We start from the raw sequence: 27,904 nt of genomic DNA, 5'->3' as shown, positions 1-27,904 counted from the left end.
TGCAGGATATATCACATGCCTATTTTGTGTTGACATATATATATACATATATATACATATATATAATAACAATTTTAGAGCCACTGAATAATATTATAGGCCAAATAGCAAAATAAGCAAGATTAATGCCCAAATGGAACCAAAAATAGGCATCATAACAAAAGTCATAATGTGAAAATCTAATGATTCATTTTATTGTCTAGTTTTCAGTAGCATCTGACTCTTTATGATCCCATTGGGGGTTTTCTTGGCAAAAAGACTGGAGTGATTTGTCCTTTCCTTCTCCAGCTCATTTTATAGCTAAGGAAACTGAGGCAAACAGGGTTAAGTGACTTGCCTAGGGTCACATAGCTAGTAAGTGACGGAGGTTACTGACTCAAGGCCAGGTACTTTATCCACTGAACCACCTTGCTGTCTATTAAAAAAAAAAAAAAAAACTAGAAGGTTTTGAATAAAAGGAGTTAAGTGAAATAACAAGATGTATCTAGAAAAGATCACCACAGTTAGAACCTAGTTGATAGCAATAGGGAAGGAAAATTGTACCAGACAAAGGATGCTAGATTTAGAGTCAGAATACATGAGTTCAAATCCTAATTATAATACCTATTTGCTTTTTAATTGTAATCAGGTTTCTTAATTTTTAGGGACCTCATCTTACTCATTAATAAAATGAGACAATACTTTCACTACTTACTCCTTAAGTATTCTTTAAAGTCCCTTCCACCTCCAACAAGTGTAATAGCATGTGGATAGAGTGTCCTATTCATCTGGAAACTCTTAAGAGGGAAGGAAAGGGAGGACTTATCTACCAGTATTGAGCAGAGACCAAGCAGAACTAGGGAGATAGATAAAGATAAGGGAAACCAGAAGCACCAAAGTTGACAAAGCTAGCAGTCAGATCCAGGAAGGAAAAGGGCTGGTTAGCAGTCGTAATCCATCTTAGACTAAGCTGAAATAAAGATTCGTAAGAGCATGGATTCAAAGCTGCTAGAGATTTTAACAATCACTACGTCTAACTCCTTCATTTTACAGAGTGGGAGAGTAAAGCCCAGATAAATTAAGTGACTTATTTAGGGTCACACAGCTAGTGAATGTTTGAGGTGCCATTCAAATTCAGGCATTCCTAAGTCTGAATCCAATGTATCATTCACTGTGAGTTATTGAAAATCTGAGCTTTGGAACCATAGATTGCAACTAAAATGGACCGTTGTTCAGTGAAATGAACATCAGCCTATGGAAAGTCATGTATTGCTCTGGTCATCTCTGGTACTGAAAGGGACTTCACCTGAGTGATCCATGACATCTGTCTAGATTGCATCAAAAGCAAAAAGGAGGTTTGAATCTGACTCTGTAGCATTTTTGAAAAATAAATATAGAGACATCCATAAATATAAATACACATAAAAAGAAATAAATATGTGTGTGTATATACACATATATCTTCATATATACATACACATTGGAGTACATTTATAGGCATACATATATAATTATACATATACATGTGTATATATGGGAAAAGAGAATAAAAGAAAGAGACTTTTTTCTCTTGTGACCCTTGAGCTTGGCAGTAAGGATATCCCTGATCCCCTTTCCCCTAGAGCTCTTATAAGCCAGCCAAGTTAAAGATGAATATGAGAAGATGTCTGGCCAGGATGTGAATAATCAACACCATGATATCCCCCATGATCATCCCACAACCTGGGCTTGCCAAAGCCCAAAGGAATTGTTGTCGCCAGCTCATTGAAGTAGCTACAGTCTGACAGGAGAGCAGACAGACAGGGGTCATTACTTATCAAGGAAAAATGAGACAATTTGAAGCAATTTATATGACTAGGGGAAACTAAGCCTTTAAGTGGGAACTTGACCCTTCAGTGGGGAATATGCTCAGAAGAGAACCTGCCATCCTAATCATTGAACTACATAACCCCATTTCTTTGTGTCAAAAAAAAAATTGAGAATGTCTACCACATATATCCACACATGTGCTTGTATACATACATTCTTAAGCATGCATACATACACACTCCACAAAGCCAGATGATGCAAAAGCTGTACTGGCAGTCTCTCTATCCTTAACTAGTGATGCAGTGGTCAAGGGTGTGGTTGAAGCTGGATTAAAAAAAAAACCTGCTGTTTTGACTGTTAGACTGGCCTTTTCTCAGATAACTAGCTCAGGAGAGTCTTTGAGAGAAAGGAGCAAAAGTGAGGTAGGGACCAGGAATAGATCAAGAGGAAGAAGAGCAGGAAGAAAAGAAAAACATCTGGCAAGGTTGACTTTTAGCATTTTACCATGCAAATAGACAATTGTAGATCAACTTGCAATTAGCCACACTAATAGCTAGCATATATGTAGAATTTTAAAGTTTGCAAAGTACTGAACACTCATCATCCCATTTGATTCTCAAAACTCTGAGAGGCAGAAACTATTATATTAAGTATTTTTCAGATGTGGAAACAGGCTCATAAAGGATTTGTTGATGGTCATGTAACAATTAAGCTTCAGAACAGATGAGAGTCCATTTTTTCATTGGGCTCAATGCCCAGCATTCTTTCTACTCTGCCATATTCAAATTATTTCAATTCAAGTATTTATTAGATTCCTGTTGTGTTACAAAGTACTATTACTTGTTGAGGAAGCAAAAAACAGCATATTCCCTGCCTTCAAGAGTATTACATTCTATTGGAGCAAATAAGTATATGAGTGAATAAATATATATTATTTGTATATGTTATAAACATAATATATGACTAAAAATATCACATATATATTTTAAAACACATTATCTCTTAAATATATTATATGCAATATTCTCTCTAAAAATGTAATGTTCTCTGTTGAGATTTTCTTGGGATCTCTGGGAGCAGCCTTCGTTTCAGTTCAGTAATCACCATGAGTGCAGCCAGGTGTTAAAGTCCTGCAGCCACAACAAAGGTGGAAGATGGAATGAATCTGTCTCAGCCTTCCAGAGCTTCTAGTGTGCTTGTCTTTTTCTGGCCCTGAGAGCTTCTCCCTTATATGCTCCACACTGAGTATACACTAATCATTATATCATTAGGAAACCATTATTTGTTGTAGGATTAAATCAATGCTAAACTAGATTTAACCATTGTCTCCTCCATTCCACTTGTTTCAAGTTCTGGCCTATAACATCTCCTTGTTGGATTAAAGCAATCATACTGAACCATGCTAAATTAGATAACTGTTGTCTCTATCAAGTCCATTGACTCAATACCTTGTAAGAATCCTTTGTTTCAAGTTCTGGCCCATAACAATTATATATGCAAAGTCTATCCATTGTGGGGAGGATACTAGCAATTGGTAATATTATGATAGGCTTCTTGTAGGAGGTGACAAGAGTTGAGCTTTAATGAAAGAGATTCCTTGAGAAAGGAATGGGGAATGGACAAAGCAAAGCCTCTTAAGAGGGTGGTAGAATGTCATAGTGAGGCAACAGCGACAGACCAGTTTCATTAAACCACAGAGTTCGTGAAAGAAAGTAATGAGCAATAAGTTCAGAAATCTAGACTGAAGTGAAACAGAAAGGTTTTTAAATGCCAAACATAAAGGCTACTTTAATGGAAGCTGGATAAGCCCAAAGAGTATTCCAAATTTTTAGATTATTTCACTATAGACATACCTTCCTTAATATAGTTCATTTTTTTCTGCATAGAATTGGTGAAATAAACAGTTGGTCTATAGGAATATATTATAAATGTGGTCAGGTAGTGGTCAAGAATCACAATTATAACTAACCATTTGGCTTATGGGTGAAGCATAACCTCTGGTTAAATATCTTTTTAAAAACTCAATTAAGGATAGAGGAGGGGGAAAACCTTAATTCTCACATAACCTTAGGGATAGAATCTAAAAATATTTCTTTATATCTGGGAGTCTGAAACCCAGGGCACCAACCCTATGGGTGGAGAGTAATTCATATAGCATATAGATGTTTAAAGGAGGAAGTACACCATCTGGTAACTTTCTATTTTAGCAAATTATTCTTCTTTAATTAGATAAGAAGTTCAAAGAATTAAAAATTATTGAAAGAAAGCATTATCAACATTCTCCAAATTTTGATTCCTTAGGATAAGGCCCCAGTAACCCCTGCCCAAATTATGACTCTGTCATATTAGAATCAATCAATATATATTTTTATTAAGTATTTATTATGGGGGGACAGCTAGGAGGCGCAGTGGATAGAGCACCAGCCTTGAATTCAGGAGGACCCGAGTTCAAATCTGGTCTCAGACACTTAACACTTCTTAGCTATGTGACCCTGGGCAAGTCACTTAACCCCAGCCTCAGGGAAAAGAAAAAAAAAAAAGTATTTATTATGTATCAGGCATTGTGCTAAGCATTAGAATACCAAGGCCACTACATGATCCCTGTCCCCAATAAACTCTCAGTCTAATTGCAAATGATATATATGGCAGATATCCGGGTGGAATTTGGTAATTATGTATTAAAATTATTACAGAATGGGTCAACCATTGATGGAATAATTTATATTGTAGGAATGCCTATAAAGATATTGCTTTAAAATTTACTGATATAGTTAGACTGGCCTTTAGTTAGACTGGTTTGGTTTTGTTTATATTATCTTTTTTCATTAATGCTTAATGAATAAAAATTTATTTTCTCATCTTCCCCACAATCACCACTTAAATAAAAAAGAAAACCAAAGCCCAGTGACAAATATGTATAGTCAAGCAAAACAAATTCTTGTATTGGCCATGTCCAAAAATATATGTCCAATTATTCATGTTTAGTCTAATTCTTCTCCATCAGAAGGTAAATGGTATGTCTTATCACTTTTCTTTTGAAATTATGGTTGACTATTACATTGATATCCATTCAAAGTTCCTTTTTTTGTGTGTTACAATATAAACTGTTCCTCTTCCTCTGGTTCTGTTCACTTCTCATAGTATCAGTTAATTCAAATCTTCTGAAAATCGTCATCCATAATTTCTTATAGGATAACAATATATCATTGTTTCCTTTTTATGATTATTTGCTTAAATGTTTTCCAATTGATAGGTATTAATTTATTTGTCAGTTCTTTGCCACCACAAAAATAGCTACTATAAATATTTTATGTAAAAAATGGATCCTTTTCCTCTTTGATCTCTTTGGGTATGGTAGGTATAGTATTCTAGTATTCTAGAGTCAAATCATATGGCCAATTGAGTAATTCTAGGACCAATAATTTCAATTTGCCTTCTGGATTGACCAGACTAATTCTCAGCTCCACCAATAGTATATTAATGTGCCTATTTTCCTGCAGTCTCTTCAATATTTGTTATTTTCCTTTGATGTTAACTTTGTCAATGTGATAGATATAATCTAGGAATACCATAATTTTTATTTTTCTTTTACTAAAAAGGAGTATTTTTTTAATGTGGCACCCCCTTCATTTTTTGAACATAATTTTCCTCCAACCCATATCCACCAAAGTACAATGGATAGAGCATTAAGCCTGGAATCAGAAAAACTTGAGTTCAAATGGGTCAAAAGAGTCAAATGACCCTTATTAGCTGTGTGTCCCTGGGTAAGTCACTTGAAAAAAAACAACTCTTCAGCCTCAGTTTCCTTATCTGTAAAATTGGAACAAAGATAATATCTACATCTCAGGATTATTATGAAGATCAAATGAGAATTGTAAAGCACTTAGCACAATGCTTGGGATAGAGTAAGCACTATATAAATGTTAGATATTACTATTATCATCATGATTATTATTATAAAAAAGATTTTTTTTACAAAAGGAGAAAAGGGATCTCAAAGAAATCAAACAATGCACTAATTGTGTGTGACAATATATGAAACATTCCAGGGTATCAACATTTTAGTAAGGAAAAGCTCAAGATAACAACAAAGGGACAGGAGGAAGAATCACAGTATTTTAAAATATAATTATTTGCTTCATGAGAAGTATCAGTTTTAATCAACCCACTCTTATCCATCAAACTTAAGGCCTTTTCATATGCTAATTATTTCCATTGAAAGTAATATAGCTTTGGGATTCCAATTCTGGCACAAAGCTACTTACAAAGGAGGCATTCAATAAATATTTGCTTAACTGAATTGAGTTAGAACATAACCTAATTTCATCATTTGAAATGAAATAAATTCCCAGAATATCAAAAACACTTTTATATAATTCTGAGGCTTTATTTCACATCCATTAAATTGCTCGTGACACAAGGTGGAAATAGTGTATATTGTAAATACTGCGGAATGACAGGTATACTAATACATTTTGGGCACAGATGGTAACCTGTACAACTACTTTAGAAATAAATTTGGAATTATGCAAATAGCACACACACTCACACTACACACACAAGTGACACTTCTAGATTCAAAGATTTAAAAGAGAGCCAATTGACACAGTTCCAAAAAGGGTAATTTATTGAAATGACATAACAAAACACTCCCCCCTATACACCTGCAGCTCATGCTCCCACAAAAATACATAGCATCAGTAAGAAGAGTGAATACACATTAATACACTAGTAAAGAGGCAGACATGTAGAGCATATACATTACTGAGGTAATTCATGCCTCTGGTATCCTAGAACCTCATTGCCCTTTTTCTGCTTATGATATCCTGCTGCTTCTTTTGCTCAGGAAAATCACCTATGCTAAGCAGAGCTAGGATCCCAGGTCCTGTTTCATTCTAAAGTACTATAAATGTAAATATAAATAAAGTCTAACTATGATATATATATATGTGTGTGTGTGTGTGTGTGTGTGTGTGTATGTGTATGTGTGTGTGTTTAATGTAAATAAATTCTAAATTAAAATAAAATATTCCAAAATAGAACAATATATGTAAATCTGGAAGACTTTGGAAATTACCAAACCCAGCCCTCTCATTTTGCAGAATGAGTAAAGTTAAGTAACTTTCTCAAAGTCACACACCTAGAATATATCTTAAGAAGTGTTCCAATCCAGATCTTCCTGACTCTAAACAACATGTTATAGCCATTATATCAGGGGTTCTCAAACCACAGCCCACGGGCCACATGCGGCCGCCTGAGGACATTTATGCAGCCCACTAGATTATGGCAAATGGGCTGAGGGACGGAGACAGAGTGTGAGCTTTTGTTTTTACTATAGTCTGGCCCTCCCACAGTCTGAGGAACTGTGAACTGTCCCCCTATTTAAAAAGTCTGAGGACCACTGCACCATAATGCCTCTCAGTACTCCTGACTGCCAGAGAGAAGTTTCCAATGATTCTACAGATTGACTAATAACTATTTGAATCTGCTCTTGGTTAGACCCAACTCATTCTTCTGAGTGAGTTGTATTATTGATAAATCCCACCATTGATGGATACAAAGGGGAAAGAATGAAACATCTCTCCCAGCTCCATCTTCTCACCTCCATATCTCAGATTTCAGAAAAAAGGAGGGGAAGCTATCATCTCCCAAGATCTAGGTCTTCTTTCATAAAAGCCGCTCTTTTGAATAGCTAGAGACAATTGCTCTGAAGCATGAGACAGAACTTGACTTGTCTCAAGTGATTGCAGAACTGAAAAGCTTGCCTTTTAACATTCACCAGGATAGATTTATTGTTGAGTGAGCCAAAGGCTAGCCATCATTGATTGAGGAACTTCCCATCCTAAAAGAGAAAAAAATGTAGAGGATCACATCCAGAGAGTCTTTAGAAGCTCAGTACTCAGATGTGATCAATCAGTCGAGAAGGAATATGATGGGAGAAAGGGATTACAATTGGGGAAGATAGAGTTGTATGTAGCTGGGACAACTGAGATATCCCCTGGAGAGGTGAAATCTGTTCCTCTCCAGCCTATGGATCCCCTGCTTCCAGGCATAGTAGACTTGATCATTTCACCTCCTGAGAGTGCCTTCAAAACAGTGTTCATCCATTCATTGATGTGGGAAACTGGGGAATGTGTAGATAATATCCCAGTCACTAACACGAGCAGACAATGTGTGACTTATCAACCAGGAGAAGTAGTAGCATCAGGTTTACTGTTACATAGTACTAATAAGCAATCTGATGATAGTTGCCCAGATTTTGACTCCCAGTAACAGAATGCAGGAATATTCTGGACTGAAGCTGTTACAGCTTACAGATCTATGTTCACTATGCATACTATTTGGGAAGGGTTGATAGACACAGGTGCAGATCATACAGTCATTAGAGGTGCCAGGTGGCCCAGTCACTGTCCTAAGATTAAGGCAGACACCTACATGTCTGGCATAGGGGAATCAATAGCAGCTGAAGTTAGTGCTACCCCTTTGAGATGGATATTTGAAGGTAAAACAGGAGTTTTTACTCCTTTTATAGTTGAAAAATTCCCATCAGTTTATGGGTAAAAGACATATTACAACAGTTAGGATTACAATTGAATACTTCAGATTTTTAAGCAGGACTGCTGTTGAAGGCCTGCCTTCACTCTTCCCTGTTCTTATTCAGTGGAAAACTGATACACCAGTGTGGGTAGAAAAGTGTCCCCCTAATAAGTGATAGAATTCAGGCCTTATTAAGAGTTAACCATGACACAATCTTGTTGCTGTGTACAATTTTAGCCCATGTTTTAACATGAATTTTAATAAAGGTATTGTTAATACAAGATTTTTGTCGAGTAACCATGAGATTGACAAAATATTAGGAAAACAAAATCCACAGATACTGATAACTAAACAATTTATGAAACTAGAAGGCAAAAGGAATTGGCAGTTAGATTGAATGATGCCTTACAGGTTTTCCTTTGAAAAGCAATAAAAGGAGTAGACTGAGTTTGTTTCCTTGTGCACCCAAAGACATAATATAAATATGGTAATTTATGAAATCCTAGATTTTGTTTTTTACAATGCTTGTGATAATGACTGATATTTATGTGGCTTTTTTATTTGTGTAAAATTCTTGACATATATTACCTCATTTACCTTACTACAACACTAATGTGTTCTACAAAGATGATGACATGGTATTGTTATAAACCCAGTTTTACTAATGAGAAAATCAAAGCTTAAGGAAGTTAAACTACTTGTTCAGAGATCTATAACTCAACAGCAAGAGGCAAGGTAAGAACTTGTGTCTTTCTGATTTCAGGTCAATTATTTTTTTCTAAGCATCTAAGCATTAAGATGATTTGATCCAATTTCTATTGTAGAGAATGAAGAAGAGAAATTTGGTATAAAACTTCATGAGGTTTTCCAAATCCAGTCAATATTTGCTTTAGTGATACCTTCTAAGTGCAGTGGATAAATTAACAGACTAGGAATCAGGAAGACCTGACTTCAAATTTAGGTTAAGGTCCTTACTACCTCTGTGACCCTGCCAAGTCATTTAACCTTTGAGTATCTCATTGGTATCCTCATTGGTAAAATGAAAATAACAAAAGGACTTACCTTCCGGGATTATTTCGAGGATAAAAAGAGATTCTTGCATAGTGTTTTGTAAACCTTAAAGTACTGACCAAATGATAGCCATAATAATAAAAATGATTCCGATAATTGTTACTGTGATAGTATTGTTATTATGAATGGCAAGATGGACATATGGGAAGATGATTTTTAAAGTATTTTGGAAAAGACGATTCAAATATAGGAACAAAAAAAGATCAAAAGCATGGAGATTGATCAGAAGTATCAATATAAAAAAGACTTCCTTACAAAAGACATTTTTGCTTGACATAACAAATCCTGAAGAAATCTTTTAAGACATTACTTCTTAATAGACAGAAAACAACTGCTTTTTGATCTGGATTTTTGTATCAGAATCATCTGTCTATGACAGATAATGCACCTGTCTCTGTCTCTGTCTGTCTCTGTCTCTGTCTGTCTCCTTCCCCCTCCCCCCCTCTCTCTGTCCATCTGAGTCTCTCTCTCTCTCTCTCTCTCTCTCTCTCTCTCTCTCTCTCTCTCTCTCTCTCTCTCTCTCTCTCTCTCTCTCTCTCTCTCTCTCTCTTCTCTCTCTCTCCCTGTCTCTCCCTGTCTCTTTTTCTTTTCTCCCCCTTCCAACTCTAAACCCTACACACTTTGTACAAGGTGACTACAGCACTGCCCTGGTTTAAAAAAAAATAAGAAAAAGGAATAAAAAGTAAAGCTGAAAGCCAGGGAGTACCCTCAGCCTTAGCAACTAAATGACTGGGTTTTGTGGGTAAGAATGTATTATAGCCTTACTTAGGGAGACTAAGGACCTCAGAGAAGAAGCTTCCTGGAGATTAATTGTCCACAGAGAGGAACAACAACTCAAACCATTAAGCCCAGTCAGCCATAAATCCCCAAGAATTGCATGACATAAAGGCTGGTTCTGCTATATTTAGATGAAAATGTATTTTTATCAGGAGTATGGATTTTTTTTAAATGGATGACGGCATCATTTGGTATAAACTGGGTATTTCTAGGACAAAAATGCATTGGTGACCCACCACTCCAGTTTCCTTGGCCAACTTTTCCAATTTTAACATTCTTTTTCCTTTCCCCATACTGCCTTCTATTTTTTTTTCCTTGCAACAATAAGCTTGCCAAACATAGAAAATAAAAACAAAGAAAAAGTAAGAATAATATGTGAACCAAAGGGAAAAGGGAGAAAAAAGTCCCACTGTTCTATATGTTGTGAAAGTTTGTGTTTCATTATTTCAATAATACTATTTTCCTAAGGATCTTTATTATACAAACCAATTTATTGAAGAGACCCAAACTTCAGTATCAGACTTACCTTCAGCAGTAGTATCTAAGTATCTAAGAATGGTTTATTCAAAAATATTTCCCATTGACTCCAAGTGCCTGTATTCCTTATTCTAAGGATTTCTTTCTCTTTCCTTTAGCATCCAGTAATATCTTACAAGGAGTAGTAAACTATAAGCTATTAGCATTTTTGTTCTAAATAGTTTGCTAGATTATCTAGTAAACTGTTTAGCTGAATTATAAGGGATAGTCCCCAGATGGGACGCCAATAGTCAGAATCAGGGCACTGAAGAGATAGGAAGAGGAATACCAATAAAGGAGAATGGTATGAGAAATAAATTAAAGGGTCACTGACAACTTCATCTAATTCACTTCACCATTGTGCCTAGAATGGACCTTGGGATAGATCAGACAAGGAGGATGAAGACTTCAGAAGTTCAAAGGAATTAGAAGCATAAAATGGATTAATGTGACAGTCAAACTAGAGCAGATGACCAAGTCTCAGCACTAGAACACTGATAGTTATAAGTTACCAATAGTCTTCTCAAGCTATAAGCAAATAGTTTAATCCCTGACAGGGGATCCCTGAGTTTAATCCCTAACAGGGAGCAAGAATAATTAGTTAAAAATATGAAAGTATCAAATGATTGTCTTTCTTCCCCTCCCATCAATCCATAGTATCCTCACCCCAGGAGAGTTCTTCCTTTGCCCTCAGAAATACCCCTGCCTAGAAGTGACATCTCAATACAGAGCTTGTGTTCCAAAGTATCTCTTTAATGGGGATGTATGGGATTTTCAAGAAAGATTAGCATCTTTGGGATGAGTCCTTTACATGATTGCTCATCTACTTTTGGTGATTACCCAGCACTCAACTCTTACCTGTGGCTCCAAGAATCTATAGCATGTGCAACAGCTAAATGTCAGTAAACAATCTAGGCAGATGGGCTAAACCAGGTTGAAGGTAATGGATGGATTTCAGATCTGCTGGTAAGCTAGGAATGATATTGACCACCACAAGTATATGAAATCTTCCCCAGAAAAATGGGTGATAAGAACAATATGTTTCAACTGCTGTGAAAGTGGAGTGCTTAGACTTTGATCAGACATCAATGATGCTAAGGTCATCCACTGCATCCCAGGCCATTACCACTCATCATGACTCTTGTCCTGTTATTGGACTTTGTGATTCTGAGAGTGACACTGAGGATTTTATGCAGTTCTACCTCACTTATATCCAATTCATGTTCAAGTCAAGACTTCACCTGTGATGTCACTGGTCCTCTTTGAAAACAAAGGTCAGGGGCAGCTAGATGGCACAGTGGATAGAGTATTGGTCTAGAGATCAGGAGGATCTGAGTTCATATCTGGTCTCACTTCACTTACTGTGTTACCCTGAGCAAGTCACAACTTCGATTGCCTCGCCAAAAACAAAAGGAGAAGGACAAACAACAATGTTTCTTCACCCATCTCCCAACCAAATCTGTGTTTTAAAGTTGATATAAAAGTAACTTCCATGTTACTTCTACTGGATGTATTTTATGTTACATGCCCCAGAAACCAGAATTGCTACTTAAGTGTTAAATATTGATGACAATAGATTTCTAAGATTCTTAAGGGGTTCTCTAGCTATTGCTTTGCCCTTGGCCAAATCATATTCCTTATTGCACTCTACTTTTAAGAATCCTGGTACAGGCGATCCTCACCATAAGTACCCACCACCATAAGTGGGAATGCACTTATTAAAGAATATTCAATTTGGCAAACATTTATTAAGCACCTATTGTGTACATTTATAAGGAATGAGATATACAATGAGATGACATGGTCTAAAGAATAGAAAAGCCAGGGAGCTCTAGGTTCAAGTCTCACTTTATAAATACTAGGTAAGTGATTCTTGGCCAATCACTTAACCTTAGCATCCCACTTTTTTTAGACTGTAAAAAAGGAGAAATGGTATCACCTACATTAATAACAGGAATTTAATCATCAGTAGTCCCAAATGCCAATGAAATCACTAGTGTATTCTAATGTTCTAGGAGCAGGAGATACAAAGACAAAAACAGTCCCTACCTGGAAGAAAAGATTATATATTACTGGGGAGGAAATAATATGTACACAAGTAAATTAATACAAAGTATTAGTTAGCCAACTAGCATTTATTGAGTAGATACTATGTGCCAGAAATTCTGCTTGGTACATATGTATACATGAGCTGTAGATGCAGCTCTAATGCCAGATCTCTTTTAGTTTAGGTTTGATTTGGAGACAATGAGATGCCTCCAAGTCACTAAATGGTTAAACCTGGAGGTTCACTTTGCTCTAATGCAGCAAGGACATGGTGACAATTCTCTTCAGCTTCAGTCAATGTGGTCTCTCTCATCTCCTCATGGTAATACATCAGGTCAACATGAAATCAGAGCATGGTTGCCCCCAAGTCTGAGAGCCCTAAACTACATGTCCTCACATACTAACTGTAGTACTAGTATGTTTTAATGCCTCTAGATCAGTGATGTCAAACTTACTAGAAATGGAGCCACTAAACTGTCTAAGGAAGCCAGTGGGCCACACAGTCACTTATTCATTGATATATGAACACAATAAGATCAGATAGGAACCATATTTTAATCTATGTTGGACTCTACTCAGAAATGTTAGGGGCTGCATGTGTGACACGTATGCATGCCCTGAAATATAACCAGGAAACTGCATCAGAAAAGCAAGGCAATCAGGACCTGGGATATCTTTGTCTTCTTTCAAGACTGCTGTGCATGGGAAGGAAAACAACTGCTGGAGGAAAAAAAAAACCTAATCCTATCAAACACACACAGAGAGAGACACACACACAACTATGTATATTTATCAGCCATATAGATATATATGCATATAGGTTGATCCTCCTGAGAGCATGCACTGTTTTACAGGAACTTTCTATGTCCTGTATCTCATGTTTAGCACAGAGCTCTGCACACAGTAGGTGTTTGATATGAAAGAGAACTTTTTTGTGGGGGACAAGGAGTTAATGTCTGTGAATCACATTGTGATTCTGGAAAACAATCCTTCCAAAGTAAGGGATTACTATTATAAGAAATCCTGTACATAGACAATATTGAATGGCCTCTCCATCAACATCTAACCATAATCCTTCTCTTTTCACAAAAAGTCCAAAAATAAAGACCAGATGTCTTCAGACTGCTGACGTTGGTTGAGTACGTTCCACTAGCTCAGTGATTGCTAAACCAAGCTTCCACTGGAGGCAAAGCATCATTGTATTATTGGTTTTTTGGCCACAACTTTCCTGTTCACAAATATGGGCACCCTGTCTGCCTCCTTGGGTCTAGGATGGAGTTTTCCACTCCTTGTAAGTTATATCCAGAGAAGCAGAATGACTTTGAGTGAAAATGCATTACAGTTTTCAGATCTCACCTATTCTTTGACAGAAATAAACAAGCAAACCAGAAATCATCCTGTCATTAGTTCATGTCAGTCTTAATTGACTTTCAGGGGGACAGAGTGACCCCCTTAGTAGTAGTGTTTATATCCTGGGTGCAGTTTAATTCACAGATCTTTAAAATGTCCTTGTCTTTTTATCATACTAGATATTTGGGGGGGGGTAGTTTCTGATTTTCAGACACAGGAACTGAATAGTTTTCTCTCTTTTATTCTCTCTCTCTCTCTCTCTCTCTCTCTCTCTCTCTCTCTCTCTCTCTCTCTCTCTCTCTCTCTCTCTCTTTCACCCCTTTCTCTCTGTCTGTCTTTCTTTGTCTCTGTCTTCCTCTGTCTCTGTCTGACTCTTTGTCTTTTTCTATTTTTTTCTGTCTTCCTTTGTCTGTCTGTCTATCTGTCTCTGTCTCTGTCTCTCTCTCTCTTCTCTCTGCATGTCTGTCTCTGTCTCTATCTATCCATCTCTGTGTTTCTGTCTCTCTCTGTCTTTGTCTTTCTCTGTCTCTGTGTGTATGTATCCCTGTCTCTCTCTCACTCTCTCTCCCTCTCCTCTCTGTATGTCTGTCTCTGTGTCTTTGTGTTTGTGTCTGTCTCTGTCTGTGTCTGCGTATGTGTCTTTGTCTGTCTCTGTCTCTTTTCCCCTCTCTGTTTCTCTGTCTGTCTCTCCTTCCTCTCTCCCTCTCTTACCTCTTTCTTCTCTGTATATCTCTGTGTGTCTCTTTCTGTCTTTCTTATCTTTTATCTGCCTTATAACTTTCAAGAATCCATTAGTGACAAAAAAAAAAATCTTCTTCATCTGGAGTAATAGCTACCATTTAACACAGTGTGTGGCACATAGTAAATGCTTTAAAAATGCTTTTTTTATTTCCTTATCCTATCACTTCTCCCAGCATTCTCTTACTATGTATTCCTAGAGTCCTTTATTACTCTGACTAGTTTCTCAGTTTTGGTTTTTAGTCATATCTTAAAGGACTAAAAGAGACTTTATATTTCATTTCCAAACTTCCATAATGCTGCCTTTCTAATAACACTAGCACTGAATTATAGGAAAACAGATTTAAAGCTAGAATGGACCTCAGGACCCTTGTAACCCAAACTTTTGTAGTTAAGGAAAATGACAAGAAGGTGGTGAAATAAATGATGGTCACATAGGTTGAAGATGGCAGATGTGAGATTCCAACCCAAATTCTAAATTCAAACCTCACACTCTTTCCACTATGCAATGTCCCCCCCAAAAAAAATTCAGTAACATTGTTCCCTCACTAATTTTGAACAGCTAGAAATGAATGAAAAGGGGAAGACCAAGAAAAACATCAGAGTGTGTCTATGTGTGTGTATAGGTGTGCAAGCACACATGGGTATGTTTGTTTAAACCACACTTTCCTTACCTCCACAGCTCCTGGGAGGCTTTATGCTGGGCAGAACTGGCAGGGACTACACTCAGGGGCCTCCTGATGTTTGTTGTTCGTAGGGCTCACTTTGTGTGCTGAAAGCTGCCAGCTGGGTAGTCTGCGAGAGGAAGACCTATAGTTCTGCAATGAATGGTTGCAGTGTGTTTGCTATACATTCGGTGCGTGTGAATCTGAGCCTTAAGAGAACGGGTGAGAGTGTCCATGCCCTGCTGGAGTACATATGATTGTGCTCTGTGTGAGAAGACAGGAAAGAGAAGATCCCATTTGGAGCCCAATACCTGTCAGTCTGACATATGACTGTTTTACCACAAACCACCGAGGAAACATGCTAAAATTTACGTACGTATGTATATGTCTGTGAATATTGATCAGTGCAGCCAAGACTCGCATACCACAGAATAATTCAGGCCACCAACAGCCTGCAGGTTACTATTAAAACAGAGGAGATGATTCTGGGCCAAGTTCTGTAGACAACAAACACTTTGACTTCCAGAGAGTTGTTTGCTTGTTTTAATATAAAATTCCTCTCTAATCATAAGGGCAGAAACCTTGAGTTCATATTGCTCTACTTTCCACGGAACTAAAAGTACTTTATAAATGGGATTTGATTTCACCCCCACAGCATGAGAGAGGAAGGGAGGGAGGAAGGGGTATAGATTATTCTCCCCCTTTTTATGAACAGAAAAGCTCAGATCACACCGGTAGGGTGGCCAGCCAAACTTGGGTAGCCCACTTGTTAAGGTAAGCCAACTAAATTCAACATTTATTAAACACATTCTATATGTCAGACACTGTGCAAGACCCCAGGCATGTAAAGTCAAAAAAAAAAAAAAAAGAGGCAATAGTCTTTAACCTCAAAGGGCTTACATTCTGAGAAGGAAGGAGGAAGAAACAGATAACACATATAAAAATGAGGCAAAATACAAATCCAAAGTATTTTTACAAATGCAAAATTATTTTAACATGGAAAAAATCTGAAAACTAGAAGGAATTAGGAAAGTATCCTATAGGAAGACAACACATGTAAAATGAGGTCTTATGTAAATACAAATGTAATACAAAGTATTTTTAATAATGTAAAGTTATCTTAAGATTTAGGGGAATCTGAAAACTAGAAACAATTAGGAAAAGTATCCTGTAGGAAGACAACACATATAAAATGAGGGAATATACAAATACAAATATAATACAAAGTATTTTTAGAAATGCCAAGTTATTTTAAGTTGGAGGGAAACCTGAAAACTAGAAGGAATTAGGAAAAGTATCCTGTAGGAAGGCTCACTTCAATGATGCCTTGAAGAAAGATCCATATTCTATAGATCCTATATTTTGAAACATTCATTCTAGACATGAAGGACAGGCTGTAAAATATCATGGACACATGTATATGGATTTTTCCATTAGAGTATCTTCTCCCCTCTTCCCTTTTCCTGTCTCTCCTCATTTCTTTTTGTATGTGGTCTTCCCCCAGTGGATTACAAGCCTTTATAATAGGGACTATCTTTCTTCTTTGTATTTGTAACCTCAACACTTAGCATAGTACCTGGTACATAATAGGTACTTAATAAATGTTCATTGATTGATCAACAGAAGATAACACCCCAATACTTGAGATTCATCTAGAAAGACAATTTGACCAGAACTGGGAATATATGAATAAGAGCAATAGGAAATAACATTTGAAAGGTAGATGAGGGATAGCTAGATGCTGCAGTGGATAGAGCACTGGCCCTGAAGTAAGGAGGAACTGAGTTCAAATGCAGGCTCAGAAACTTAATTCTTAATAGCTCTATGATCCTGGGCAAGTCACTTAACCTCAATTGCTTCCCAAAAAAAGAAAGAAAAAAGAAAAGAATAGTAGATGAGTGTCAAATTGTCAAGGGCTTCATATGTCAGCAAAGAAAATTTTTATGCTTGGGATATTTTGTCCTATTTGATACTAGGAATCCCCTGAAGATCTTTGAATAATGAAGTGTTTTGTTTTTGTTTTTGTTTGGGAGTATTAATCTGATAATCGTAAAGAGAATAGATAGGAGAAAGGAGAGTTGGAAGTAAGAGACTAGTTACTAGGCTCTCACAATAGACCAGTTAAGAAACAATAAAGACCTGACTTTAGAATAATGGCTTTAAAAGCATTGAGAAGTGAAGTTTTAAGTGACATTGTGGATCAAAAATACTTACCTGGTAACTGATTGGATAGTGGGACATCTAAAGTGATGAGGAGGGAAGAGTTAATGTTGTGTAACTGTTTGACTAAAACAATGATGAAGTCCTAAATAAAAACAGGGAGCTGGAAAGAGAGCTAGGCTCACAGAAAAATACAATGAACAGCTAAGTGGATAGAGTGTCAATCTTGGAGTCAGAAAGATCTGAGTTCAAATATGATACTTCCTATCTGTGTGATTTTGAGGAAGTCACTTACTCTATTTGCTTCAGTTTCCTTATCTGTAAAATGAGTTGGAGAAGGAAATGGCAAACCACTCTATTATGGGCCAGAACTCTGAACTTGAAAGAAAGGATTCTTACAAGATACTAAGTCAGTGGAATCCATAGAGACAATAGTTATCTAATTTAGCATGGTGCTTAACAGTTCTGTAGTTCAGTACATGTACTTAGTACTTACTATAGTTCTACAAGATTCACATCTTTGATAAGAGAGCATATAAACTCAGACAAACACAGCCAGAATCAGAACTAGGGAAGACAGAGAAGTGGTGGTAGGCTCTCCTCCTTCGCTTCTCCACTGAAACTAAGATCCTGAAGGCCTCCAGAAAAACTAGCAAAGTGCCAAGTGAAGGGGATAGGGCTTTGAAGGAGACAATAAAGAATTGGGACTTTAACCTCCGGCTACTCTTATGATCATTACTGAACTGAAACAAAGACTGCCTCCAGAGACTCTAAGAAAACCTCAACAGAGAACACTACATTTTAGAGAGACTATTACACCACTCTCCCAAGAATCCCCAAATGGGATCATAAAAAGTGAGACATGATTGAGTGACACCAGCACGATGAATCCATTTTGTATATGTTGAATTTAAGATTCCTCTGGGACATATGTGTGGAGAGGTCCAGCAGGCAGGTGATGTACATTCTATCTTTTGGAGAATATGTGGCTTTTCAAGTGTGACAGAAAGGAAGAACAAAAAAAAAAAAAAAAAAATCAAACAAGGTCAAGCTAACTCAGAGGAAAACCAAGCATTTATTTCTGTATTCCTTAGGGGGATCTCTTCCAAAAACCTTAGAGATTAGTGGAAAAAGCAATGGTTTTCTTACCATAAAAGGCAGCATATATAGAATCATAGAGGTGGAAGAATGTCACATTTGGGGAAATGCTGGAAAGTCAGTCTAGCTGAAATAAGAGCACAAAAGAGATTTACATGAAGTCAGTCTGAAAAGATATGTCGCAGTCTGATTGGGAAGAAAGTTAAATATCAATACAGAGTTTATATTTTATATTAAAAGTAATAAAAAGTTATTGAAGCTTGTTGAGAAGAATCATATGAGCAGGTCCATAATTTGGGGATAATAGCTTGTCAGTTATACACATTGGTGAGAAGAGATAGAACTGTGGTACCTCCATGGTTCTGGTCACCCAGTTTAGCAACCTTTGATGCATTCCTCTCTCTCATCACTTCATTTTCCATATTAAAATAATTATTAAGACTTTATTGAGTGTACTTAAACAATATCTTTCAAATAAGTCTTTTCCTTTTCCCTCACAGTCATCATTCTGATTCAGGCTCTCTTTTCAGTTATAGTCAGACCAAGTCTTGCTAGTATATCATATTTAAAATTGGAATGAAATGAAATTTTCATAGAAAAACTTCCAGTTAACTGAGGAAATTTACTTTGCTATAGCAAAGGGAAAACATTTAGAGCAAGAAAATAATATTCATTGAGGACACAGGCCTGATTCAATTGAGTCTCTGAGTCAAAATGAGAATAATGTCTTGGCGTGGCCATGAATTATAACTAATGGAGGCAAAGTTGCACAAAGTCATCACGCTCAGTATCTGTTTCAGAGCCATCAAAGCAAGACAAAAGTCAAGGCACTGACAAAGGATGTAATAGATGACCCTGGCATCTTGGATATCTGACTAGTCTCTAAATGCTCCACAGTACCTTTATGGCTGTTGGAACAAATGGTTCTTATCCATTTATTTTGTTGGTGAAAATCTTTACATCTTTGGGGTACACATTCCCCTCACTCCATGACAGGTTTGAAGCCTGTCAATTACCCTCAACCTGATTTGGCTTGTCTGTCAAGATAGTTTTACTGGTTGGTGGCTATTAAGTATGCTACTCTGGGTGCTGGCACAGAGCAGCTCCTCTCCTCAATACTTATTGACTTGGCTTAAGAAATGGTGAAAAAGGAAGAATTCAGAGAGACCTGGAAAGACTTGTGACCTGAAGTGGAAGGAAATGAGCAGAACCAAAAGGTCATTTTCTGCTCTGAGAAAACACAATAAAGGTCAACAGCAAAGGAAGCTTCCCTTTACTCCAGGCCTGTCTACTCATAACACAAAAGTAAAAGAGTTTTCCTTGACCTTCAGTTGCTACAAGGGAGTTGTCCAATTGTTTCATCGTGACTAATGATTTCCTGAAACTCTGTTTCATTTAAATCCAATTTATACACAAATCAAAACATCACCATACTATTTTACCACTTTTACCTACCTCAAAGCCCTTTGGTGACAGCTGAGTGAAAGCAGCAGGTACAGATTCACTAAGAGCTGTAGTCATAACTCTGCACACAGGGAGCCCAAGCCATAAAGTAATCTTCTCAATGGAAGCAACAGTGAGATTTGGCAGCTCCTTAGGTTTCTGAGCAGCCTTTTAAGGATTGCATTCTCACCTGCAGGTGTGAGGAAGGGGCTAAAAATTATCTGCTTGTATCACTTTGGCCTGATTACTGCAGCAGGCCAGATCCCACCCTGGAGTCAAAACATTGAAAAATGTACAAAAACTTCTGCAAAGTTGATTCAGCTCACCATAGGAACATGAAATATGCACACACTTATACACAACACAAAATCCAGAAGACCTGAAAGCTAAACAGATTTGTTGGGAGAGAACTCAACAGGTATCCCATCCAAATAGCAGCCCTGAATGAAACAAGGCTGGCAGATAAATTCCAGTTTACTGAATTAGCAGTTGGATACATGTTTTGTTTTTTTTTGTTTTTTCTGGAATAGCCACATCTCCAGGAGCACTGTGAAGCTGGTGTAGATTTTGCAATCAAAACTAATCTAGTAAGCAAGCTTATATACCTTCCAAAAGGTGTGAATGACAAGCTTTTGACAATGAGAAATGAGAAAAATGCTATGCCATCATCATCAGTGTGTATGCTCCTGCCATGTCAAACCCTTATGAGTCAAAGAAAAATTTTATGAAGACCTGGAGACCCTTAGGAGGACAAGCTTCTAACTCTGAGTGGCTTTAATGTTACAGGAGGCTCAGGCTATCAGATATGATAGGGAGTCCTTGGGAAGAATGAAGTCAGAAATAGCAATAGCAATGATCACTTACTACTGAAGATTTGTGCATCTCATGACCTTCTCATTACCAACACTGTATTCTGTTTTCCTAAATGAAATAAAACTTCATGGATGCAACTTTGCAGCAAACATTGCATTTAAGAGATTATGTAAATATAAGTAGAAAAGATAGAGGGATGTAAGAATGACAAAGGCAATATGGTGCAGAGTGCTGAACTGATCATAGACTTATTCTCTCCAAGATAAATATTCACATTCCACAAAAGAGGCAGCCCCAGGGCAAAAAAAGACTACCAGAAGAATTAAAGTCATTTCTCTGGGAGGGAATAGTCTATTGCTAACTTGGAGGATGAGCCTACACACAGTTGGCAACAGTGGAGCAGAAAAGGCATGGTCAGCTTTCAGAGATTTGCTGTACAGCACTGTCAGAACACTCACAAACTGATTTGATGAAAATAATAGGAAATTAAGAACTGTTGAATGAAAATGAGAAACACTCAGTGCTGATGAAGACAAACATTGATTAGTGATAAGGACACGATCCTAGACGGATGGACTGAATACTTCCTGAGAGTTCTCAACAGACCATCTCAGTCAAAGTCATTAACTATTTACATCAGGTTGAAATTAATCATTCCCCAGCTAAAGTTCTACCTGAAGAAGAAATTTTGAACATCTTTAGGCTACTTTAATGTGGCAAAGCATCTGCTGCTGATTCTATTCCATCTGAGATTTACAAGGTAAAGGAATCCTTGATCACACAAAAGCTGACTGATATTTTCCCACATTATATGGCAAGAAAAAGTTATGCCCCAGTAGTTCAAGGATGTCCATCTCCAGAAAGGTAAAGGGAATAGATTGCCCTGTGACGATCATGGTGGGAGAGGTGGAGTCTCTCTCTTAGCCATTGTCATCAAGATTCTTGCCAGAGTCCTCTTTAATAGACTGATCCTACAATTGGAAATAGGCCCATCTACCTGAGAGTCAATCTGGCCTCAGAAGGAGCTGAGGAACAGTTGATATGGTGTTTGCTGCTTGACAACTCCAGGAGGAATGTCAGGACCAGGACATAGGTCAGTATACATCATTTGTATATCTGAACAAGGCCTTTGCAAGAGCTTAAGAAAAATTATGTCAAAATGTGTTTGCCCAGAGAAGTTCATCAGTATGGTACATCGATTTCATGATAGTATGTTTGCACAGGTTCTGGACCAAATCACTTACATTTGAATTGTCTTAGGAAGAGTCTGAAGATCACCTCACAGGATAAGGTACCAGACACTTGGTATTGAACTAAACTTCCAAGCATTCAAACTCTCCTGAAAAAAGAACAACTCCATTGGGTTTACCACATTTGTTTGAATGCCAACTATTTGCTTACAAAAAAAAGACTATTTCATGGAGAACTCACATATGGCAAGTATTCAAATAGTAAGAAAAAAAAAGCAATACAAGGACACTCTCGAGGTCTATCTTAAGAATTTTAGAAATAATTGTACAACATGGGAGACATTGGCACAGGACTGCCCGGATGGCAGGCTCATAAGGGAAGATGCTGTTCTCTATGAGCAAAGAAGAATTAGCTCAGAAGAAATGAATGTAAGATGCTCAAAGTTAGAGAATCCATCCCAAAAATTCATAAGAAATATTTATGTCCTACCTGTGGCACAACATTCTGAGCTCATATTGGTCTGTCAGCCACACACTAACTTGACTGTAACATAGAGATGTCATTTTGATCTTTTTCAAGAATGAAGGACAACAAACAAGCAATATATATATATATATATATATATATATATATATATATATATATGTATATATATATATATTATATATGATATATATAATATATATATATGTATATATATATATTATATATGATATATATAATATATATATATGTCCCTGAATGACAGAAATTCACTTTCTAATCACCCTGATTTTATTATAGAATCCTTATCTTTCTTCAAAACTCCATTCAATTGCTATTTCTTCCATGAATCCTATTTTGATTCTCCCAGTTGCTTGTGCCTACCTTATTCCTACAATTATTTTTCATTTACTTTGTCTTATCTGCTTTTCTTTATGAATGTTATTTCTTAGCAATAGAATATAAGCTCCTTAAGGGTCATTTACTGTGCTTATCATAGTGTCTGATATGTAATAAATACTGAATAAGTCTTGTTTGTGAAATAAATGAATAAAAATAATTAAGGACTCTTTCCATAATCAAGAGATGATGAGAGTCTGATCTACTAAGGTTGCAGCATGAGGGGAGAGTAGGGGGTTAGACATAAAAAAGTGAAGGTAAAATTGACAAGATAAATTGCAGTTGATTTGGAACTTAAAGTTCAGAAAGTGAAAAGGGTTAAAAAAGTCCTTAAAGATGGAATGTTTGGAAGAGATATGAATTGGGGGATAGAGAAGCAGGAAGAGAGTTGTTTTGGATCTATTTGAGGTATCTTTAGAATAACCAGGGGAAGGTGTTTAACAGGTCTGGGATGAGATAAAACTGGACCTCAGCAGAGAGATGCTGTTTGAATGCATGGATTTGGGCTTCATGTATTTTATAATGATAATTAAATATATTAGAGCTGATGATATCACAAATATAATATGTGTCATGAACCCTTTTGGTAATCTGATAAAACATATGGGCTCTTTTGCAAAGTAATTTTAAATATATAAAACAAAATGTATACAAAAGATATCGGTTAGTTTGAAATACAGTTATAAAATATATTTTTAAAACAAGTCCATGGACATCTGCTAATAACTCTTATTATAGAAAGAAAAGGAAAGAGGACCCAGGAAAGAGTCTAAGGGATGTGTATACTCAGAGGACAAACAGATGGTGGTCCAGCAAAGCACCACAAGAAGCAAAAAGGAAAGAGGAAGGAGAGTGAGAAAATAATCACCTTCCATAAACATATGTAGGAGAGAATATAGCTAAGGGGAAAAGGTGGGCAATGGTCTCAAATCCTATAGAGAAGTCGATAAAAATGAGGACTGAAAAAATGTCATTGGATTTAGCACTTAAGAAAATGTTGGTCACCTTGGAAGAGAGCAGTTTTAATCTCTCAGTGGCATAAAAAGAAAGAAAATGATTGATGGAAATGGTCTTGGAGAAGGCCATACATAATGATATCAAGGGCATATGTTCAAAGTATAGAGTCAAGAAGTTAAGATTCTGAAGTTGCTATTTAGAGCATCATTGCTATAACTAACTATGGAGTAGAAAGGATAAGAAACCCAAAGATAGCCAAAAGACTCCTGAGGACAAGAGGAAAAAAGTAGAGAGGGGAAGGTTCTTATGATTCTATAGGTCACAAGCAATAAAATGAGTAGGTTCATCTTCCACGTAATAAGCATTTAGCAAATGTTTTTGCACTAGAATTGAGTGAAGTTGAATAAAGGAGAATAAAATAGAATTTATGATGAGATAAGAGTAAAGAATTTCAGAGTTCATAATCTTGGAAGAGGTGAAGTTCTGATTAATAATATTTAAAGAATGTTTCTTGCTGTTGGATGGCTGAATACTAGACAGAGGGTACAGATTACTGGAAGTAATGTAGGGCCCAAATGTTACATGAGCTGCCTGCCATACATGTATTAACATCCAAAACTCTGTATCCCAAAGAAAGCATAAAAGAGGGAAAAGGGCCCACATGTGCAAAAATATTTGCATCAGCCCTTTTTGTAGTGACAAGGAACTGAAAATTGGGTGGATGCCCACTAGTTTGGGAATGGCTGAATAAATTATGGTATATGAATGTAAAGAAATATTATTGTTCTATATGAAATGATGAGCAGGCTGAGTTCAGAAAAGCCTAGAAAGACTTATATGAACTGCTGCTAAGTGAAGCAAATAAAACCAAGAGAACATTGTACATAGCAACAACATTATGTAATGATAAACTGTGATGGACTTGGCTCTTTTCAACAATGAGGTAATTCAAGGCAATTCCAATAGATTTATAATGGAAAATGCCATCTGCATCTAGAGAGAGCTATGAAGATTGAATGTGGATCAAAGCATAGTATTTTCATGTTTTATTTGCTCTTGTTGTTTTGTTTTGTTTTGTTTTTTCCTTTCTCATGCTTCTTTTCCCCTTTTGAGCTGATTTTTTTTATTTAGCATAATGAATATGGAAATGTGTTTAGAAGAATTGTATACATTTAACCTATATCAGATTGCTTGTTGTCTTGGGAGGGGCTGGTGGACAGGAGGAGGAGAGGGAGAAAAATCTGGAACACAAGGTTTTGTAAAGATGAATGTTAAAAACTATATTTGCATGTCTTTAGAAAAACTAAATACCATTAAGCACACACACACACATTCAGGAATGTGCTGGAATAAACTCCTATAGGTTGTTTGCTTTTAAAGTTTCATGTGAGTATTTATACTTTAGAAATCAAAAAACCTACAAATCAGAGTTTATTACTTTGTTAATTGTTTGGACTTAAGAAAATAATGTGACCAATGTTAATAGTGAAGATTAAGTTTAAAAGTATGTTATATTATTTTTTGAAGATCTAGCTGTAAAACTTTTACCAGCATACCACTAACTGATTATAACCAATGAATATAGGAAAAATATCACATCACAATTGAAAAATAAGTACTACCTAGGTTCATTGTTCTCTGAGAATATCTGAGAGAGTGTTAGGATTTGCTATCAACAAATAAAATTTAAGCTAATACTGAATCCTTAAAGTGATCTAAGGAAAGTTTATTTTAAATGAAAAGCCCCACCCAATTCTCAAACTCTACTAGATATATTTGGTCTTTTTAAATAATATTTTCCCAATTACCCGTTAAGTCAATTTTTAATTTCCACTTCTTAAAATTGTGAGCTCCAGAACATGTTGCTCACCTTCCATACTACTCTCTCAGATAGTAAGCAATTTGATATAGAACATACATGTGCCAATTCAATTCCAATTGATCAAGGATGGACAGAATTAGTCACACCCAGAGAAAGAATACTGGGAAATGAATGTGGACTACTCCCATCTTTATTTTTCTTCCCAGGTTATTTTTACCTTCTGGATCCTATTTTTCTTGTGCAACAAGATAACTGTGCGGATCTGTACACATATATTGTATTTAAGACATACTTTAACATGTTTAACATGTATGAGACTGCCTGCCATCTAGGAGAGGGGGTAGAGGGAGGGAAGAGAAAAGTTGGAACAGAAGTGAGTGCAAGGGACAATGTTGAAAAATTACCCATGCATATGTTCTGTCAATAAAAAGCTATAAAAAATTTAATATCTTTTAAAAAAAAAACATACATGTGCAATCATGGTTAATTTGGTCTTAAAAAACTCAATAAAAATCCAAGACTAGAAAAGTTGAAAATTTCAGTTTAGTTTGGCAGTAAATAGATTTACTAATTGACATCCAATTAGGTACAAAAAATCTGGAAGACAGTGATAGACAGTATTTAGATAAACACTTTAATGTTTGCAAAGAATTCTACATACATTTTGCTATAACCTCATGATATTCCTGTAAAAATGAGAAAGCTGAGGGCTAAATGACTTTATCATAATCACTCAGATAGTATCAGAAGTTGGATTTGATACCAGGTCTTCATAACTTCAAGTCCAGAAGTTTACATTACATCCTTGATGACTTTCAAAGATGATAAAGAGGCCATCTTTCAAAGATAGTGAAGGGGGAAGAAGATGAGAAAAAGGTTTGTAATCAAGGACAGAATGGAACAGTGTAACCCTTATTTTCAAACTGAAAGTGCCTCCTTTGAGAATAAAATCAGGTCTCCATGCTAAAGGAGAAAATGAATGTATTTCTATTTTTCAGATTTTCAGGAAGTATTCCTTGAAAAAAGACAAGAAATGTTACAAGCAAACGAAAAGATAAAGGCTATAGAGAGACAGAGGGGAATTGTGGTCTGTATAAACAAGTTTGTAGGGACTCAGGGAAGAATCCTTATGTATTTTAAAGGTATGGAATGGGTGTTAAAGATAATAGAGAGAAAGAACTGACCTCCAAGTCAAGAAAACCTTGGGTAAAAGTCTTTCCTTTGATATATATCAGCCATGTGATCTAGGTCAAGCAATTCACTTCTCAGGACTATAGGCAATAATCTATGATTTCACATTACAAAGAATGCTATCCTACATTGGTAAAATGAGTGAGTTCCTCACTGGGAACTCACAACATGAATGAAATCACAAGTTCAATTCCTGTCCTTGTCTCTGCCCCTATCCCTGTCTCTATCTTATCCCTGTTCCTATAATATGTATAAAGCTTTTCTTCTACATGAAGGATTTAGACCCTATCTGGAAGAAGTAGCTTCTTGTACTCCAAGGAATGATGATGTAGATTTACAAGGGTCATCAAATAAGACATTATCTCATAATGGTTAATTATTGGGATGGTTGCTGGTTTTTCTTTAGGGATACCAATGCAGTTATTTGTTGAATTAACAAAAAATAGAGATATCTTCTATCTTTCTGAGACACTTATTGGTAAAGTATTTTGTGGTCCATCTTACTTTCCTAGTTTTCTGTATTGCCCTAGCATCTTTAAAAAAAGATTAGGATGATATGAATTCTGGGTCCATTATACATTGGGGATGTCTGGATGTTTATGCTTAATTGGATTTTGAGTTTTTAAATATGGAACTGATTGAGAGTAGGTTTGGGAATGAAATTGAAAACTGAATCCTATTACAGCCAGGTTCCCATCAATGAACTAGTTGCATTATTCAAATTTTCATTGCATATTTCCACTGGACTAGAAGCAATCACCATATTTTGCATGTAATTATAACTTTAAATAGTATGAATTTGAATAATGCAACCACTTTGCTAAATTATTTCTACTAATGGGACCGAGCAATAGTCTAA

General features: G+C 36.3%; 1 protein-coding gene across 1 annotated transcript in view; it reads right to left on the bottom strand.

The window, feature by feature from the left end:
- PAPPA2 (pappalysin 2) overlaps positions 1 to 27,904 on the bottom strand; it is a 559,101-nt gene that overhangs the window by 520,758 nt on the left and 10,439 nt on the right. The window contains exons 2-3 of the mRNA XM_074308442.1: positions 20,202 to 20,379; positions 18,798 to 18,873 (exon numbers count right to left, since the gene is read on the bottom strand). The gene's annotated coding sequence lies outside the window, so the exon portion shown is untranslated. The remainder of the gene's footprint in view (positions 1 to 18,797; positions 18,874 to 20,201; positions 20,380 to 27,904) is intronic.

Source organism: Sminthopsis crassicaudata, chromosome 4 (assembly GCF_048593235.1).
Source record: "Sminthopsis crassicaudata isolate SCR6 chromosome 4, ASM4859323v1, whole genome shotgun sequence".
NCBI classification, from domain to species: Eukaryota; Metazoa; Chordata; class Mammalia; order Dasyuromorphia; family Dasyuridae; genus Sminthopsis; species Sminthopsis crassicaudata.
This window is presented reverse-complemented; position numbering and strand designations above follow the sequence as displayed.